This window comes from Cinclus cinclus, chromosome 18 (assembly GCF_963662255.1).
Source record: "Cinclus cinclus chromosome 18, bCinCin1.1, whole genome shotgun sequence".
In the NCBI taxonomy this organism is placed as follows: domain Eukaryota; kingdom Metazoa; phylum Chordata; class Aves; order Passeriformes; family Cinclidae; genus Cinclus; species Cinclus cinclus.
Window position 1 is genome coordinate 11,131,581 of NC_085063.1, and position 17,920 is coordinate 11,149,500.

General features: G+C 43.4%; 1 protein-coding gene across 1 annotated transcript in view; it reads right to left on the minus strand.

The window, feature by feature from the left end:
* Positions 1 to 17,920, minus strand: part of CDH4 (cadherin 4) — a 414,578-nt gene that overhangs the window by 56,525 nt on the left and 340,133 nt on the right. The gene's annotated exons all lie outside the window — the stretch shown is intronic.

Sequence of the window (17,920 nt, forward strand, 5' to 3'; positions counted from 1 at the left end):
GTTCAGCCCTGTACCCAGGGGCTGGGTGTGCAGCAGGACTGGGCCTCAGGATTTTCACAAAACGGGAGGAAAGCAAACAAACACAATCAACAGATGGAAACCCTCAGATGGAAGGGGACATACCGGTTATTTATTTAAAGAGCTGTTAAGTCTTAATGGAAATTTTCAAGAACCATTCCATTTAGAACTAGCAGAGGTTTGTTTAGCCCATATTTTCTGTTTGTTTTCACTCATTTTTCATGTTAAAGAACATTTGCTACCAGTACTCATCTCCAGCATCTTCAACTGTGTATTCCCCAGCATTACCCTGGTTGCCACGGAGACAACTGAGATGCCACAAACAAGAGAAAGCTCTTCTGGTGCAGGAGCAGTGCTCCAAGGAAAGAAATAACCCTGGAAAACATGATATCTACCAGCCCTTTCACACAAGCATGGAAAGTGGAGGACATTTATAGGACAATCAGTGTGCTGGACCCTAAATCTAAACAAAATATTTCCCCAGAGCTGCTTCCCTGTTGCCAGCTGCTTTTCAATCCATACAAAAGCCCATATTCCTCTAGACTTGATGCCAAAGAACATTTTCTACCTGGATTTGAATAATATGAATATATTAATTAAAGCTGATAATGGCTGATAATGATTTCCATCAGCAGTAGAATGTTGCTATATTTATCATTATTTATGAGATCCTCGTACCTCACTGTAATTTATACAGAGAAGACTTGGAAGTAACGTGACTTGACATCTTAACAACTTTTCAGATCACACCTTTAAAGCCACAGAACATAGTTTTCTCAGACAACCAGATTCATTTGGAAAGAGAAGAGATCAAGCCCCTCAGGTTTTGCTTTGATCAGCTTGCCCTTGGAAAGGCATTGACTTTGAGACTGGCCACAGCACTGGCAAAATTAAAGGGACAATTTAGCATTTGTATTAATTACGGCCGTTGCTTTGCAGAACTCAGATGTGGTCTGCAGACAGAAGTGGGGCTTCAAGTAAAGAGAGACATGGGAGGGAGAAAAGAAACTGTGTCTTGTTCTTTCTAAAGGAGCTGCTCCCAAGTTCCTTGACCTGAGCATCAATGCCACAGTGGTTTGGGGCTTGCAACCCTCTCAGCAGCTTCCTCTTGGATGCAGGGAAAGAGCATCTCTCCTTAGGCAGTGCTGAGGAGCCCTTCATAATGGGAGCTTTGGCAGCAAGTTGGAAGAGGCATCTTGCAAAAGCCAGAGGAGGCAGCAGGAGGAAATCTGGAAGATGTCTTCTGCAAGGTCATGGGCTGGGTGGGTGGGCAAAGCCTGGACCCTCCCTCAGTGGGGAAGAGAGGGGATGATCCCACAAAGGAAGCTGCCAAATCCTCACACAGTGGTGGATCAGTAAAGTCTACAACCTCGTGGGATGGAGCTCAGGACTGCCTGGCTCTCCATCTGGATGCAGGAGGCATTTCTCCTGCTGCTGCTGTGCCTGGGCTCAGTGGGGCTCCTGATGGGGAAGAACCTTCCAGAAGAAAATACAGAGAGTCAGATACTGAACGTCAGGCACTCCCAGTACTTTCACGGTAGTATAACCTAAAACCAGCTGAACTGTATCTGACTTTAAAAATTCTGTTTTATATCAGGTCACTGGCTATAGACATGCGAGTGAAAATTCTGAAAAAACCCACCAAAATATCAGAATAAGCATTTCCTATAAAGTAGGTCCTAGTGATATAAAATTTATAAAACATGAATTCATAAAATATGCAAACCAGATTCACTTTTAGCTGGTGTGGCCAAAACTCAAAAACATCAGCAACTGACAGACTGAGGTCAAAACAGTTCAGAAAATAAAACATGAAAAAAAAAAACATCCAGGAACCCCCAAATCTCTCAAAGCTGCTGATATCACTGATTTGGTTGCAGCAGACCAAGGCACAAAGACAGAACAACAGGAATCTTCTTAAACATTTGTTGTTAAGGTAAATCTAAAATGATTGTCTAGCACAATGTTAATTACATTGTACAGCAATCAAAACAGAGACGCCGACTCTAATGAATCCCTACTCTCACCTTTGGAACTGAACTGGAGTGTCTTGTTCACCTCCTTATTAGCCCATAAATATTCTAATTAGGAAGCAACTCCAGATGAATAGGATTAGCAATAAGGACATTTTAGACTAGGTACACAAGAGATACTCAAAACTCTCATGTCTTATCTAAGGCTCTCCTGACATTTATAATCATGTAGAAACGCTAAATTTACATAGCTCTGCCTAATTAGACATGGTTGCAATTATGTTTGTGGGCTTCATTTTTTTCCTGCCCAAGTATAACTTACACTGTCAACACAGGAAGCAGGAACTGAATAGAAGCTTAGCAAGAAATAAAAGTGTTTTCTGCTATTTATTTTTTCCTGGTTTTAATTTGAAATTCATATTTCTAAGCTTTTTTTTTTTTTCCCCCAGATTCCAGGCAAAAACTGGCTGTTATGGATCCAAGTCCAGATCGCTGCTGCTTTAGATGTAAAAAATGTGCTTTTTTTAGATCATCAGCATCTCAAGAGCAGGCACTAAACCAGGCCAAATTCTGCAAAAGGTGACACGTTCTGCCTGCAGCAGGTGGGTTGCTCATGCTCTTGGTTGACAGCAAGAAACAAAGAAACTTGTTTCCTTTGAGGACTGTAAGGTCCCAGAAATTCTCACCCTGCTTATGAATTTTTCTAACTGCCCTGGGGTTTTTGATTTCAGTCCTTCTCCCCAGCCTGAACTTGACATTTCTACAAGAATCTTGTGTTTATCTTCCTTGGCCTTCAGAAAGCTGGTGAGAAGCAGGTAATCCATCACATTGTATTTCTGTGCAGCAAATGTTGGCATTATTGGGCAGAGATTTGATAAATGATGTGTACATTAGAAAACTGAATTTCAATATATTGTCTTTGATATCCATAATCACAGATAGAGTTCTTTCACCTCAGCTTAAATATAAATCAAAGTATGTTACATGCACTCGATTCAGTGTGCTTACAAATTGCTCTTTCAGAACTAAACCATGAAAACTCACCTTTGTCAACAGACTCACCTGCACAGAGCTCACGCTGCAGGTAGGTGGAGATGCCCAGCACTGGAATATTAGGGAATTCCCAGGACAAACATCCACAAATCCTTTCTACTGACTGCTAGGTGCTTAATTGTCTCTACTCCTAAAATTTCGTTTATTACAAAACCAGCATCTTATTTGACTCCACATCATATTTCAAGTTCCACACCAGTGATCAGGGAATTATGGAATCATAGGAGCTCATCTCTTGCCATGGGCAGATACCTTCCACTATCCCAGGCTGCTCCCAGCCCCATCCAACCTGGCCTTGGACACTTCCAGGGATGGGGAAGCCACAGCTTCTCTGGGCACCCTGTGCCAGAGCCTCCCTACCCTCAAAATAAAGAATTTTTCCTACTGTCTAATGTAAACCTGCTCTCTTTCAGTTGGAAACCATTAAATGGCTCATGCCAGCAGAGTCACAGAGCCCTTGGAAGCCAGGCTGCCTGGTGGCAGAGGTCAGGGGCTCCAGGCAGAGCAGGACTAAAGAAAACTGCCTTAATAAATACTCCCAGGGAATGAGACAACAACCAAAGAACAGGACGAACTCCTCCTGTTTCCAGCTTCTCTGCCTGGAATGTGGAGAGGTGGAAAACCAACAGTTTTCTGCTCCAGCAGGTTTATAGAAGCCAAAATTAAACAATTAGGAAACCAAGTCTCCTCCTTCGGCAAACTGAAGCGAAGCAGATCACGCAGCAAACTGACCCTGGTGAGCACTCCAGGCTGTTCCTGCACAGCCCACGCTGGGAAACTGCAGCAAGGCAGCCCCAAAGCCCAGCTGCAGCCTCCCCGTGAATTCCACACCCCAGCTCCATGGAGCTGAAGAGCAGGGGTGCTCCTGAATATCTGCTTCTCAAAGGACACAGGCAGCACGTTTTGTCTGGCCAGGACAACAGCCCATGCCTGCTTTCTTATCAAGCTTTCTGATCAGGGCTTGTATTGGTCAAGGCAGTGGGATCTGAAAGCCTCTGATGACAGCCCAAGGAGATGAAACAAAATCAATAACCATAGAAACCCCATCCCATCCCCTGCTCTGATGTATTTAAGATCAATCAATATGCATAAACGACCAATGCCAGGCACATCTGCGCTACTTGTGCACATAATCAACTTTGTCTTGTCTCAGCTTAATACAATTTTCCACCATATTAGCAGCCTTTGTGATATCCTGTCTTTTCAAACAGATGTGATTCAGAATCACATAGTTCAATTGGATTATTGGAGTCGCACACAGTCCCACACTCTCACACTTCCCCTCCCTAAATCCACTCTCGGTGAGAGCCTCTCCTCACGCCACTGAGGCTGGGATTACCATGTTCAAAGTGTTTGCAAGGAGGTGACATCCACGGCCACAGCCACCTTCCACCAATACCTCTGGCAGAAGAATGTGTGTGTGTGTATGTATAATTAACAGAGTGGGAAAAGAAATGAACAAACTTATCAAATGCCATGCTGAAGCATCCATTAAAAACTGCACACACTTTTAATGACTTGGGTGAGGGTTGCTGTTGCATAAATTTATTTAACGTTAATGTCCCTAGTTTGCTGTAAATTTCACACTGTGAAATTACCAGGGCAGTTCTAATGGAGCTGAAGACTCCAGCTGCACTCCATGATAAAGGAGGAAATAATTATGAATTCCTCTGGGAAGCCAAAGAAAGTCAAAGATCTCCTCTGAAACTGCTCCCAGCTGAGCTGCTCATCAGCCAGCTGAGGAGGTGCAGAGCTGCTCCCAGCGCTGGGGGAAGTGGGATGAACGGGATGCTCCCGCTGATGACGGCGCTGCCATCAACTGACATTTAATTTGGAAGGATTGAAAGCTGGTGTCTGCAACAACTTCTGCCAAGAAACATTATGAACAGTCAAGACAGAGCATGGAAGTGGTTTTATGTTCCAAGTTGGGATGATACTGTGTAATTTTACATCTAATCACCTAGTGTGAGACATAACGGGCACGCACAGCTCCAAGAGCTCGTGCCTGCAGCTCTGACAGATGCCTGGATTGTGAGAGGATGCTGCACTGTGTGTGTTGTTCTGTCCAAGATGGCATTCTCTATAACCCTTCCAATCCAGAGCTAATAGCCTTTGCAAGAGTTTACGAGACTGGAAAAAGTAAACTCCTCTCTTCCACCCTCCTTAATCTTCTATCCCTACAAATGTCCCTTCTATTTCTGTTTCTCCCTTTACCTTCCTGTTCCTTCTTGTTTCCTCCACACCACCATGGGCTGCCCTAGCCAACAGTGCTCTCCCTGCAGCAGAGCCCACCCGGACAGTGAGCAGCTGGGGCACAGCTGGAAACCCCAGACCCTGCCTCCTCCCCACCACCACACTCCTTGCATGGCATCTTCCCTCCTGTCAGCTTGGAATTCAGGCCCTCACACGCAAACCAATCATAGCTCATCTCTGAAGTGATAAAACAACTCGTTCCTGGTAAAGGAATCAGAGAAATATGAGAAACAAAACCACCTAATGGGCCAGACAGGCAGTATTTATTCAGTTCCTCCTGATGCATCACTCATAATAACGTCTTGCAGTGTACTTCAGGCTTGTTTCCCAAGAACAAATATAATTCTAATTTATAATACAACAAAGGATAAAGCAGGTTTCCTGATTCTGATAAGCGACTCTCTGATTATTTCTTCAATAAAAACTGTCACATCTTTCCGATTACTCTTTCATGTTTTTTTGCTGGTTTGGAACAGAGGCAGCACAGATGAGCAGCTCTGTGCATGTCCTCACTTGGTTTATTTCCTCATTTATAGAACCTTGGGACCTGCTAGAAAGCACTTCAGAGGTGCTTAAGGACTTCTGAACTTTGTGGATTGGACCTGCAGCAGTGAGTAACCAAAGCCTGGCACTGGTGAGCGTTTATCAGGTAATTGATCTGTGAGATAACAGGGGCAGAGGGAGTGAGGTGTTATCACCTTGGATCGTGACAAAGGGCTCTCCTGGAATAGCAAACACCAGCCCTTCCCAATAAACAGCAACCCAGGGATGCTGGGGATGTCAGCAGAACGCCTGCTCAGTGCATCAGCACACACCAGACATTGGCTTGATGTACTGAAATGGGGTGAAAAATGTGAAATGAAATGTGATCACCTCTTTGGACTTTCTGCTTGCATTCCAATTTCTCTGCACAATATGTGCCATACTATTTACTGTGTCTTCTTTTAAGGTAGCTGTCACCATACGACTCAGAAACTCCAAACATACTAAGAATGGGATTTTCTGTGTCAAAATGTCCCATTGAAATTCAGACACCTCCTTCTCACAGTCTGTGCAACACTGCAAAGCAAACAGGGCCCAGACCTTATTGGGAAAAAAATCCCCAAACAAATGTTGTGTTTATGTAACGATCTATTTATTTAGGGCCACTTCAATCAGATACAGCTGGTTAGACTTGAAAATAACTGCATGTGAAAATGCAAACAATAATTTATGTAACTTTAAATGAGTTTTTGCAAGATGTTTTGATGCATTTTCCTTCAACGCTCCCCTGCACATCTGGATATGAAATCTGTAATTTAGCTTTCCTTATTCCCTATAGAAACTGTATGGAAAGGACTGTGCCTGTGCCCCTCTCTGAACTGCCCTGGCACAGAGTCTGGGGTCAGCAGAGTAACACAAAATCCATTTCTCAAATGTGTCAGTCAGCTTTTGAAGATGCTGATACTGCAGGCAGTGGTCACTCGGAATTACATTAGCAGCTCTTATTGCAAACACTGGAATTAGTTTTCAGAAGAACATCCCTAAATACCCATTTTGATATGGTTGGATGACAGTAGTGGCAGAGACCATATAGAGAGCTGAAGGGGCCTGAGGATGAAAACTGGTGGAGAATATTGTGACAAAATGTTTTTTCATCACAAGACACTAAGAGTGAAACTGCTCCCAAGAACGGACACTTGAAAGCTCTCCCCCACTTGGAATTTATTTTTACATTGCAAAAGAGTCCTTTTTAAAATGGTTTTAATCGTCTGAGCTAACTTTTACAAAAATTGATCTTTCAAAATGTCAAACATCATTTTAAAAGACCAATATCAATGTGACATTTTTGTAACCATTAAAACAAAAATGCTGTATCTCTCTAGATTTTATTTTCTAACTGGTAATTACCATTAAAAGAATTCATTATTTTGTCCTAATCTGGGGGTGGGGAAAATGTTGTAGGGCACTTCCTGCTTAATCAGGATCATCTAAATAAATGATTGCTGATGCTTCAATTTCTAATTTGATGGCCAGATCTTGATTTTTCCTTTAGGGGTTCTCAGGGATGTGGCCAAAGCAAAAGGAGCTGGGGTGGGCTACCTACCCTAAGAACCATCTGATGGCCTGCAGGTTTCCCTGCAGGCTGTTTTTCTGGGGAAGTTTGCTCAATTGCTTTGTCAAGAGCTCATGCCCTGAAGTCATGAAGCCACCCAGCTCCCCTCCAGCACTCACTGGTGGAAGCTGCTCTGCTGCTTATCTGTAGGGCAGATTTTCTGACACTGCTCAGCACTGGTAACCCTTCCAGATTGTCTCTTTATACTCAAATATATTTTCTTTCAAACCACATCTAGCTGATGATTTACTAGAAAATATGTTCATTACCTTCTCTGTCAAACATTGTCTTCTGACATCAAACATACAGGGGGAGGGAACTGCAAATAATTTACAAATCTGGTAATGCATTTCCCATCACACTCCTCTGCATTGCCATGGCCACAAAAAGATGGAATCAGACAAGATGAAAGCCATTTTCAGGGCCGAAGTTTAATGGCTAAAATAATTGCAGAAACATACACATCTCCAAAACAAACCACTTCTAGAGTGAGTAATGCATGGAGTGTCCTCTTATCTACTACTTCACATCAGCACAGGCTCCCCTGTGAGCAAAACACACCCAAAAGAGGGAAGGGGATTTTGATCACAGCAGATCTCTGTGGCTGGGCCAGCTCTGGGCAGGGTTGGCTCTGAGTTCAAGAGACAAGGATGCTGCTCTTCTGACCTCTCTGAAATTCACCTTCAGAAGGTGACCACAATGAATCCTAGCAGGAATGTTCCTGCTTGGGTGGCATCAAACCCTCCCTCTAGAACAGCAGAAAAGCTGCCCACTTCTACAAGTGTCATTTGCTGTTGACTTACAAAGCCCCATTCCCATCCTCAGCAGCTGCAACAAGTCTGGTTCACCATTTTACCCCTCCTTGGGCACCTGCCCAAACCTTGAACCATTCAAACAAGACCCTTCCCTATAAACTGAGGTGAATTCCATGTTGGTATGAATAAGAAACTACAATCTATTTATTTTTCAGCCATGTATAACTAAGTCTGGAAAGACCAACTTATTGAACATCTGGATAATACGAGTCACTGTCTTTTTATGTAATTAGTTCCCCTTCTCAGCTTTGAGGTCACTGAGTATGCGACCTGTTTACTTTAACTGAAAACCACATTTATTTTTCTGGAAAGGCATTTGGAACAGAAAGCATTTTAAGTGCAAAAAATGAATAGCTTGAATAAAACATGATTGTACTGACATGTACTCTATTTAATGAGGATTTCTTACACAAAGTCCTCAGAATTTTTTAGAAACTGGAATAACAGAACAACAATGAAAGGAAAATATTTAGCCTAAAAATTAGAAGAAAAATGGTGAGGTTACCATGACAAAAGAACAAACTGCCTCACTATTTCGGCTCTGCTGTTACAAGCTCCTAGATGCTTTAATGTGAATTCTGGGAAGAATAACACACAGCTCCATCCTGCCTGCATGTGACACCTTGCTTGCCTTATCCACAAGCCCTCTCTCAGCCTGCAGTGAAAGGAAAATAGCCCAAACCTCAGCACCTGATGTTGTGATTATTTATAGCCAGCCTAGCGATGCTCACAAGTGCCTAACAAGAACCATCCTCCCCTTCAAAGAGCCACCTTCTGCCACCTTTCTGGGTACTAATTAGTACAGAACTCAAAGAAATAGACAGTATTCATGATGCAGAACAGCAAACGCCCACATTTTGGTCCCTGTGCACACATTTCTGCATTTTTGGAAGTATTACATCCTCTGCAAATACAAACGCCATGATCCCGACACTGTTCCAGATGAGATGTGCTATAAAAACACTAGATCCATCACAATTCAAATTATACTTTACAAAGCATGTAACAGCCTCTCTGCTGTTTACACTGAGAACTTTCTATCCTAAGAATATTCCAGAATACAGGACTCTGTATTTGCTCTTCTGACAGTCACAGTTCTTTGCATTCAAGCTGCCTTCTTCATATGCCCAGTTAAGAAAAGTAACTGATGCAGGGTGAAACATCCCATAAACTCACTCATGCTGTGGCAAATGTGTTGAAGACAATATTTAAGCAAGAAATGGAGCCAAAGATGCTCATAGTAATGAATTCTGCTATTAAAAAAGTAGTACTAGGCCTAGGAAGAATGGGTTAACAAAGACTCTATTTAAAATGCTAATAACAGACAATGGTCTGTGAATAAGTTGATTAGTGGGGACAGCTTGTGTTTAATTATTTCACTTGACCTGGTGCACATTTAGACAATAATCCCTTTAGAGAGGGGAAGGGGCTGTTGGAAAGTATGTGATGTACCAAAAGAAAAACTTTAATTCTGCCTGAGCTGAGCAGGTAGTCTTCTATCTGAAATTGGAATGATACACTCTTTTCCACTGTAAGACAAGCTCAAATAGAAAGAGAAATGCAGGTCTGAACCAGAGAGATTATGCTAAGGACTTGGTGAGCTTTCCACTCCGATACTTAACTTTTTTTCTTCCTCCTCCCTATTCAGCTGGGATTTTACTACTGAATAATGTATAAACCAACCCACTGTAGTCAGAGGTGGGATTTCATGAGCAACTTGAAACAAGTGCAACCAGACTGTACCAGAACTCTCTGAACATATTAAAATGTGTGTGAAGAAAGATAAGGATCTATAGACTATTAGTATATGTGGAATTTTCTTATAGGAGAGGCTCTGAAGATTTCCATATTTAAAAGAAGGGAACTGATTAAGGGGGGTATCAGTCCTATTCTTGCTTGGACTCTATAATCAGATCCAATTAAACTCAAAGCTTTGTTTTATCTCAATAGTTCAACCCCAAATCATAGAGCTTTTCAATTTGGTAACATCTCTTCACTAGCTCACCCAAATATGAATACAAAGTCATTACAGTTCCACATGGGAGTCAGTACAACCTCCTCCAGAGGCTCCAGCATCTAAACGCTGGTGATAACAAAAGCAAGCCAGGTGTATGAAGAGAGTCGAAGCCAAATGGGAGAAAGAATTAGAAAGCTCAATGGGCAGCTACTCTGGCAGGCAGTAAATAGTGTCATAGGCACTGCCTGAGTGGGAGAAAACTCCTGATCTCAGCCAAAGGGCAGGACACGCTCTTGGTGGAATCGGCTCCAGGGGAGATGTAAACTGCAGGATGCTCTGAGGCTGGAGCAGCCTGCTGTGCACATCTTCAGGAAGGACACACAGAGCACTGGGACCAGAGCTGGAAACCTACACAGAACAACCAGACCTACTGCTCTGTTTGATCCTCTTTATTAAAAATGGAATCTGATGGGGAATGAAAGGCCTTAGGACAGGACAGGGCCAAGATGAGTGCAAGCAGATCACACAGCCAGGCTGAGCTCACACAAACTCACAGCCAGACTGTGCCAATACATGCTCAGTTTGTACAGCAGATGATCTCCAGCCTGTTACACTCTGTTCTCCTGGTGTACCTTTTTGGGACATAAATACCATGGCTGTTTTGGTGTTTGCTTATAGGACTCCCACAGGTTTCAAGCTATTTACCAGCCCCATTCTTTCAAAAGCTCTTTTATTCTCTAAAAGTGTCTCCTATCACAGCCACTTTTTTTTTTTTTTTTCCCCCTGCACTCATGCTATTTTCTTCCAAGGCCATGGCTCAGAGCACTTCCTCTATCAGTTTTACTAGTCTATCTAGGTATCAGGCTTTTAAAAAGGAAAAGTAATCAAAAAACCCCTTCTATACACAGGAGCTCTAAAACTGATTGTCAGCCTCTTGTTTAGAGAGTTGCAGCAATCATGCAGAAGAGCAAAAGGTACAGATCATTCCAGAAACACCCACCAGAAAGACACACAGGTACTGCAATTTGAGGAGCTCAAATGGGGAGACATTCCTTTTGGGAATTGTGACAAGGCTTCAGAACCACTGGCACTCTTCTGTTCTTCATTAAAACAAATGGTGATTTCTGTGACAAGGATTTGCTCAAATCTTTCCCACCCTGCAACAAAGGCTATGAGGGATCTCTCAAGCAGTGCTGGACCAACAGTGCTTGGAGCAGATTTGAGCCCTCCTACTCTGCTAACTTCTGGTATCTCAAATTATTGCAAGTGGCTCTCCACTGACTGCTCCACACACTTCCAAAGCACAAAACAGGGTTAATAAAATGAATCTTCTTCACTGATGAGTGGCAGTGCTCCTCACCATAATTTGCTGAGAAAGGTCATTCTTGTCTGTAATGAGAAAATGAAATGCACTGGAATGATGGAGCAAACTCAAATCAGTCCTATGTACAATGTAGAAACATAAACCACAATCCAGCATAAATCTGCTGGCTAAATTCAGCTTATGGGTAATCAGCTCTTCCTTTGACAGGATATGCTGCTGTGGAAATGGGATAATATTATAACTGAATAATTTAACCAGTTTTATCTTTAAGTAATGATTTCAGGCATATTAATACATAAAGCTTCAGTATTTACATTTTCGTTACATGGCCCTGAAAAATTACAGGGTATCAGGGATAACACAGTATTCACCATAAATGAGTGACTCTGTGCTCCACAAATCCCTGGGATGGCACGAGGCTGCCAGGCAAACAGCAAGGGCAGAGCCTGCTGTGTGACAGCACAGGGGCAAACTGCTCCTCAGTGGAAGAGGAGAATTGTTTTCTAACGTGGTAGAAACACATGAGGGCCAGGGCTGGAAGGGACAAGTAAAACACAGAGGATGCTGAAGTATTTTACCTGCTTATCCCTGCTAAGACTCTGGTAGTTTATGTGTGGCTTGAAGACATGTTCCACAAGGACTCCCAATCACTATTTGAATGCTGTAAGAAGTGGAAAAGCCACTTAACCCTGGAAGTCTGTTACAGTCCTTCATCATCCCAGTCACTGGAAAACACTTGGGGAGCCTGCAAGCCTGGAAGCTAAATACAAGTATTCACGGTCCAAATTTATAGAACTGGATGTGCCTTGCTGGCAAAATAATTACTAATCCCTCCCTCTGGTTCTCCTCCTGTGAGTTCAGCTGTGGAGGCATTTTTCTGCATGTTTTAATGCAGTGATATGGGAAGTTCATCTTGAAAAGCAAGATACTCGTGGCTCTGCAAAGTCTAACAACCTTGTTTTAGTTCTCTGGAAAAAGCAGTGAAAAGAACATGAAAAGCAGAATCCCTCTGACTTTAAAGAACTCCTGTAATAGATACAAATAGCAACGAGGGTGGATGCTGGATTGTGCATGTCAGAAGGTGACATGCCTGTAGCAATTCTGCATTGCTTCTCTCTGCTCCTTGGAGAAGGCTAATCTGACTGAGGAAAATGGGAACAGAAGCTCTCAGGATGCAATCAAGCCATTTAGATGTCACTTTCCCTTGTTCTTTGTATTCTGTCAGTACACACACAGGAGTGACAATCTGCCCAGGTAAACTCATCCATCACTCCTGTGGTGTGGGATCCTTCAGCCTCACACTGCAGCAGATGTTCCTCCAGCCCTGCTTGGAGCAGGAGAGGCAGCTTTGCAGAACATCACACTGATATGCAGTAAGGGGAATAATTAGCATGGGCCATGGTAATTTAGAACAAAATAAATTCCTTTTGCTGTATTCCAGGGGTGAATGAAGGGTTGAGAGCTGCTGGGAAGTTTCCTGGTACAGAAAGCCAGGCTCAGCCTGAGTTACCTGTTGGCTACACTTGGATGACTGTCTGCCTGGAAGAGACAAACCCAGATGAAGCCCACTGTGTTTGGGTAATCTCAGACTAGTGGATGTCTACCTATGGGAATGTTTCACAGCAGTCTCAATGGCTAAAATCATTCCTGTACCAGGGCAACATCTTGCTTACTCTCAGCCAGCATAATGAACAAGGAGGTTTTGAAAAGCTATTGCAATGACCTGAGATAAATGCACCCAAAATAGTTACTGCAGATAGTAAAAAAAAAAAATCCCTGCTCAGTGCTTGTAGCAGTGTACATTGGGTTTTTTTTTCTTTAACGTAACATTTCAAATTCTGCACTATCATAAATGTCTAGCTGCACCAAACCCAGAGTGTGGAAAAGAAATCAGTGTCTCTGCTAATAAGAAGAACTTCTCCTCTTCCCCACAAAAAATCTGTCATTTCATTCATAAATAAAATAAACCTCTAACTCAGTTGTTGGCAGGCTCTCCCTTTTATCTTTCACTCACTTGAGAAGGACCAGCAACATCACGTTTTTGGAAAGCCAAGTACAGTAATCATAGAATCGGATTTCATGTATTTTTAAAAGCATTTGCAGCAGCAGAGATCCAATCACTTTTAAAAGAAATACAAACATATAGAAATTTGGAAGAAGCAGCTCAGTGCTCCTGACTACCTTCATTTCTCCAGCACCAGATGAATGTGCTGGGAAAGGACTCCTTTCTAAGGGACATCTCCAAAAGTTAGCAAAATTATACTACAAGCACCGCAGTGCTGAAATACTTATTATCCCAAATAAACCTGGATGACATTTGAGATGTCTCAACATTTACTGGCCTGCCAGCAGAGCCTGGGATCAACCACCTCCTTTTCTCTCTTTTCTCGAATTCCCTTTTTTTTTTTTTCCCTCCTGCTTGCTCAAAGTCTGTGTTCATAAAATATTTAGGGGAAGCTCTTCAGAGGATGGTATTGCCTATACTATAGCCCCAGTGCAGGTTTACTGTGCTACAGAGACAGATATTCTGCCACCAGAGAAATCAAAATTGGTGATGGGGTTGAGTTACTGCACCAGGAGCACCATCAGACTGACAGTCTGGGCTTGATCCCACCTGGGACACTGTGCTGAGTGGAAGGAACAAAGTAACCTGTGGAACAGAGCTGGCTGCTTTTGCAAGGTTATACAGAGAAATGTTACTTTTCAGGATGGAAAACAAAAATATGAATGTTCTGCTTGTGTTTGAGACTCACCTGACCCTTTCTCACCACTTGCAATTTTCTTTCCGGTGGGAAAAAAAATAAAAAACCCAGCTTAATGAAATGTGGAATTCAGATGTGCTGCTAAATGAAGTTGTCAGTCTGGCAGCATCTCATGCAGTACCACCCACTTATGCAGCAGCCTGCCACAAATTAAATCAGCTGCCATGGTCCCTTGCTACCTCTGAACTTTGCCAGAACTTTGTTCATCTCATGCACTCACAGCCTTCCCTATAACCCACACATTTTGTGCTCCCACCATCACGTGATTTTTCCCTCCTAATTTCATTAAATCAGCTGCAGATTTCCTATGTTACTCTAATGTTTTCCTGCAGCAAGTATCTGCTTTTAACCTCCTCATCAAAACCTGGCTGGCTGAATGTACTTCTGAACCTCTAATGACCCTAAATCCCTATCACTTTCCTCTTAGTTCAAGGGATAGGTGTTCCTTTGTTCCACCCTTGGCATTTCTCACCCTCAGGCATCCAGGCTTACATCAGGCTGTTGCTAAACTGTCTTCCTTTAATAATTTTTATGAAGTGCAGTCCAATTAACTTTATCTTCCTTGGGGATCCATTCAATTAAGTGCAGTCATATCGAGTGAATGGACACAGAGCATTGTCACCATATTTACATCCAGATTAATGGGAACCAGGTAAGGAAACTTTAAAGACATAAATATTTTAATACTTTGGCATTTGATTGTGCTATCTTCAGTGTCAGACACATTTAGGAGAGACCAGCACAATTTAAGAGCCTGAGTTTTTAATTTCCTCCACAGTTTGTGGAAATGGGGGTATAGAAACAGCAGCAAAAATACATGACTTTGTCTTAAAATAGGCTTCTTGCAGGTCAAACAGAACACTTGTCCGGGCACAAAATAAGCTAAAACTTCATCCAGTCCACTCTTTCATGGACTGAAGGTAATTTAGGAAACCAGCAAAGAACCAATATTTAAGTGGAGATGCTGAGAACATCAGGAAATCTCATTTAATGAGCATGCAACAGAAATGCTGAGCTAGGAACACCAGTTCTGAAGAGACTTTTCTCCCTTTTGAAAGACAAATGCTGGATCTGGAACATGGACCTGTCTCTCAGATATGGAATAGCTCTGGAAGTTATTTTTACACCTGCTTTGCATTGCAGAAGCAAGGGAGAAAGCTCCAATGGAGACTGAAAACCTGGTTCTGTATCACCACAGCTTAACTTAATTGTGTCTCAGGCACTGATAAATGTGTCAATAAGCATTTGGAGAAATAACTGGTATCCAGGGAATTTATCTTGGTTATAGGAGTTTCAGCTGAATAGGTCAGATTTGTTAACATTTTAATTTACACAAATCTGCATTCCAAATATTGCTCTTCGTCTCCTTTTCCTAACGACAAGGAAATGTCAGCAGCAACCCCAAATTCACTCCTCTAATAGCTTCCTCAAGTTTTCAGGAAAAACAAACAAAAACAAAAAACCAGTCTGCGGTACAGTAATGGGGGTGTTTAAACACTATTTTAGATGGAATATAACTTCATGTTAATAAACCAGAAAGTTCTGCCAATTCCAGATGTAATCCTGAAAGGAGGAGAGAGAGCTGGCAATAAACCCCATAGCTTCAGGGCAGCCTCAGGATTATGCCCAGAGCTGGTTGTTCTGCCTCAATCCAAGTGTCCCTTGCCCAACCTTGTACTCATCTTGGGACACTCAGCACCAGATTTCCACATACAGTGTGCCAGCTGTGATTTCCTGGACCCAGTGCACAAGGGAACTCACATGAAGCACATGGTTCCTCTGCAAGTTTTTAAAATACTTCAGATGCAATGAGAGAAACACTAAAAAAGACAACCATCCTGCCTTGTCCTTTCCTCCTAATTATCACCTGCCTCTTTTCTGAGCTGATTTGCTGAGGTTAGAACCTCTCCCCCACCAAGATATCCCAATCTGTGTTTCTGAAATTAATATAAACCGACGACCTTTTCTCTGCCCATAAAGCCCTGCAATAAAATGCTGGGCCCCACTGATGTCAGGGGGGCAATAATAGTTCTTTCCATAAAATCAGCATTTGCCTGCCAGAAGTCCAATTTCTTCTGAGTACTCTGAGTTACCATCCCCCCAGGGGCTGCCAGCAATCTCTCCAGCACTTGTTTCTCTTCCACTGCGAGCCTGCTGCAGGCTCCAATACTGCCTGGGATAATCTACCTGCTTAAGATTCAGCCAACTTCCCAGCTCTTGGAAGAAAAGGAGCAGGAAAGGTCAAATCTGCCATAGGTTGTGCTTGCAGAGTCTGCCACGTAAGGTGGGAAGGAGCAGGCGCTGGAACTCCTCCTGCTCTGCCAGATCTGCTTCCTGTCTGCACACCTGGAAAGCTCTCTGCTCTCCTGACCTTCTCCTTGGAAAACTGTTTCACACAGCGTGTCCCCCTTGGGCCAGCTCACCCTGAAACAGTGCCAAGGGTGAGCCCTGTGCTGCTCCCAGCCAGCATTCCCAGCCAGAATTCCCATCCCATCCCATCCCATCCCATCCCATCCCATCCCATCCCATCCCATCCCATCCCATCCCATCCCATCCCATCCCATCCCATCCCATCCCATCCCATCCCATCCCATCCCATGTGTCCTGGTGGCTGCCCTGGAGCTCCACACGTGCTGCTGAGCTACTGCCAGGGCTGTTATCTGCTCTCAGCAGCTGCCTTTAGGATTCCTCCCCGAGCTGCTCTAAAGCAAAAAAGCAGCCCCAGAGACGGGAATGAAATGGGCACAATCTCTGGCAGGGAATGTCTCCTGACTGGAGCCTGGCACAGTACTCAGCAGTGGGGCCAGAACTGTGCTGCTGGTCTGATGGGCATGGAAAAAATCTCCAAGAGGCTGGAGGCTTCACCTCTCAGAGTTTAGGTCCCAGGCCTACATGTGGGGACTCCTACCTGCTCTGCCACTGCCATTGACACAGGGGAGGAAAGGGAAAAAGAAGAACAAAGCCAGTTTCTGGTGCCGTCTCCCAGAAACGCAGCACACTGGGCTCTCCCACTGGATGTGTTAGCTCTGGGGACTGCCTGAATGCAAACATCTGAGTCTCAGACTAAGCAAGTCCTTCCTTCCGTACTCTCTGCAGCCCATTGTTCAGTGAACAAATGATCCTTCACATCAGTCAGTCAACAGAGCTCCCCCATTTGCATTGAGCTGCACTCCATGACCTGCACAGTCCAATGGGGAATAAAAACGGAGCTGAAGTTCTGGGGGTCTCTCCCTTTACACTCATTGACCCCATCCCCTTCTTCCCCATTCACTCCATCCCACCACTGACACTGCAGTCATTTTTGTTTGATGTGTGAGGTATAAATGCTTTGTCCTTGAGCTACACCCACAACCACAGGAGGCAGCGCTCTGAGAATAACATTATATAGTTTTTACACTGGCAGGGTGTTTTTTTGTCAGTAAAAGTGAAATTTCTGCTGCATTTGGAAAAGCTGCACATTGTAAAATGCCAGAAAGAAGAGACACTAAAGGCAGAACATCACACAAACCCCAAATCACTGGAAGACATTTTACTAGTCTGGAAATGACACAGGGACATGAAGTGTGCTGAGTGCAGGCTGTGTTCCTTTTCCAGGGATAACATGCAAAGAGCTAAGAAAGACAGGTCTAGAAAGGGCTATAGATGTCTGACACTTTATTGCCCCCCAACA